This window comes from Thalassophryne amazonica, chromosome 1, assembly GCF_902500255.1.
Source record: "Thalassophryne amazonica chromosome 1, fThaAma1.1, whole genome shotgun sequence".
Classification (NCBI taxonomy): domain Eukaryota; kingdom Metazoa; phylum Chordata; class Actinopteri; order Batrachoidiformes; family Batrachoididae; genus Thalassophryne; species Thalassophryne amazonica.
Window position 1 is genome coordinate 126,416,418 of NC_047103.1, and position 2,447 is coordinate 126,418,864.

At 38.6% G+C, this 2,447-nt stretch overlaps 1 long non-coding RNA gene across 1 annotated transcript; it reads left to right on the forward strand.

Annotated features, from left to right (window-relative positions):
• The first annotated feature begins 1,097 nt into the window (after window positions 1–1,097).
• LOC117520361 lies at window positions 1,098–1,831 on the forward strand. The gene is made up of 2 exons (XR_004563625.1): window positions 1,098–1,134; window positions 1,387–1,831. It is a non-coding gene; the product is annotated as an uncharacterized LOC117520361 (long non-coding RNA).
• The last annotated feature ends 616 nt before the right edge of the window (window positions 1,832–2,447 follow it).

Sequence of the window (2,447 nt, forward strand, 5' to 3'; positions counted from 1 at the left end):
CAACTCAGGTCCAAACAAGCATTTACAACCAGATACCAGTGGCAGGAGTTCAGACAGTTCTGGAACTGAGACTGATGACAGTTCTGACTGGAAACAGACCAGGAAACTTCGGTCTTGTTTTAACTTTCAAAAAAATGTCAGTATTGTTAATTCAAGCAATTGCAACATTGCTGAGAAACCATTTAATTGCTTTAAACATGTAAAAGCATCTGGCCACATGAACATCTCAGAGCAACACAAGGAGAGGCAAGCAAGTGTAAAACTGTTTAGCTGTTCTGATTGGAGTAAAAGACAGAAACAGAATGACACTCTGAACAAAAACATGATAACTTATACAGGACAAAAACAATTTGGCTGTTCTGAATGTGGTCGAAAATTTGGACTAAAGGGCAACTTGAAAACACACGTGATAATTCATACAGGACAAAAACAGTTCAGCTGTTCTGAATGTGGTAGAAGATTTGGACTAAAGAGCTCTCTGAACAGACACATGAGAATCCATACAGGACAAAAACAGTTTGGTTGTTCTGAATGTGGTCAAAGATTTGGACTAAAGTGCAACTTGAAAACACACATGATAATTCAACACCAGTCTCATCCAATGGAAAAATAACGATCTTCTACGACAAAGAGATCCCAGCAGGAAGACACATAGAAGGAGGTGCAATCAAACCTGATATTGTCATCTGGAACAAGCAAGAGAAAACAGCCAAAATCATTGATGTGACAGTCCCCAATGACTACGGCCTGAATCGAGCTGAAAGGGGAAAGATCTCAAAATACCAAGACCTAAAAAATGACCTAAGAACAACATGGTCATTGAAAGACATCGATATCATTCCAGTTGTGGTAGGAGCAACAGGCCTGATGAAGAAGAACCTGAAGAAATACCTTGAGGCAATCCCCGGTCACCCAAGTGCACATGAGGTGCAGTTGTCTGCGATTAAGGGAACGATCACCATCTTGAAGAGAGCCCTCGGATACAATGCCAGATCTGGTTAAGATAACTATAGAACCTAGGATGCAACTTTAGACCCCAGGTTTGGGGCCCATTGCATTCTACTAAAAAAACATCAAAGATAAATGAAAAAACAAAAGACAAAAACAATTTGTCTGTTCTGAATGTGGCCAAAGGTTCGGTCAAAAGAGCAATCTGAAATCACACATGATAAATCATACCGGACAAAAACACTTTGCCTGTTCTGAATGTGGTCGAAGATTTGGACAAAAGAGCACTCTGAATGCACACATGATAATTCATACAGGACAAAAACAATTTGTCTGTTCTGAATGTGGTCGAAGATTTGGTCAAAAGAGCCACCTGCAAAAACATATGATAATTCATACGGGACAAAAACAATTTGTCTGTTCTGAATGTGGTCAAAGATTTGGCCAAAAGAGCCAACTGAAATCACACTTGATAAATCATACAGGACAAAAACACTTTGCCTGTTCTGAATGTGGTCGAAGATTTGGACAAAAGAGCACTCTGAACAGACACATGAGAATTCATACAACTTCTGCCAGTGCTGCAGGTAAACGTCTGTCCTGTGCCAGCACTCAGCTGGATATCCCACCAGCTCACCAAAGTGCTGATCCTGGACCTCAACAGCCTCAAAGGGCCAAAATAAACTAGCTTAACTAGAACACTGTAAATTGGTATATTGAGGAGGAGAAAAGGTTTTTTTTCTCTGCTTCGCTTCCTGAAGTTACGAGAAGTGGGGCAGACGAAAAACAGTATTTGGGGAAAGGATAAAAGAAATGGATCTACCAGCAGAGAAGAAAGAAGATGCCACAATTGCAAAACTACAACTGATAGCCTCTCAGATCCTCTCTCTCTCTCTCTGGATTGATTTTGGTTGATCATGTTTTTTTGTTGTTTTCTTCATCTAAACACTGTTCACAATTAATCCTTGTGGAAATACAGTATGAAATTATACGTGTTAGGGGGGGAAAATGTGGACTTCTTTTGGGTGAAATTCACCCCAAATTTTTTTTCCTTTCATTTTTGATGCCTTTTGGTTCGGATTGCTTTAATTCATTTCAACACTGTTCACAATTCTTCCACACATGTTCAATTTTGTTGTAACAAATATTACTTGTTGGGGAAATTAATAAAATTCACTCAAAATGCTTTTCCTCCAGTTTCTAATCATTTCAATTTCAATTTATTTTCATTTATAGAGTGCCAAATCACAATCAGGCATCAGAAAGACAAAAAACTATAATTTGCCAGCATTAATCAACAATAAAAACGAAATACTAAGGTGATCGCCGGCCACTAGCCCTAAGCTTCAGTAAAAGACCCAGAATTTAGGTAAAGTTGAGACCATGACACGCTCTGTTTACTAATAAAATTAATTAAGAGTAAAAAGCATAAAACAAAACTGTTCCAGTATGCTAGCCATATGAAAGGGAAAAGAAGTGCATCTTAAGTCTGGACTTGA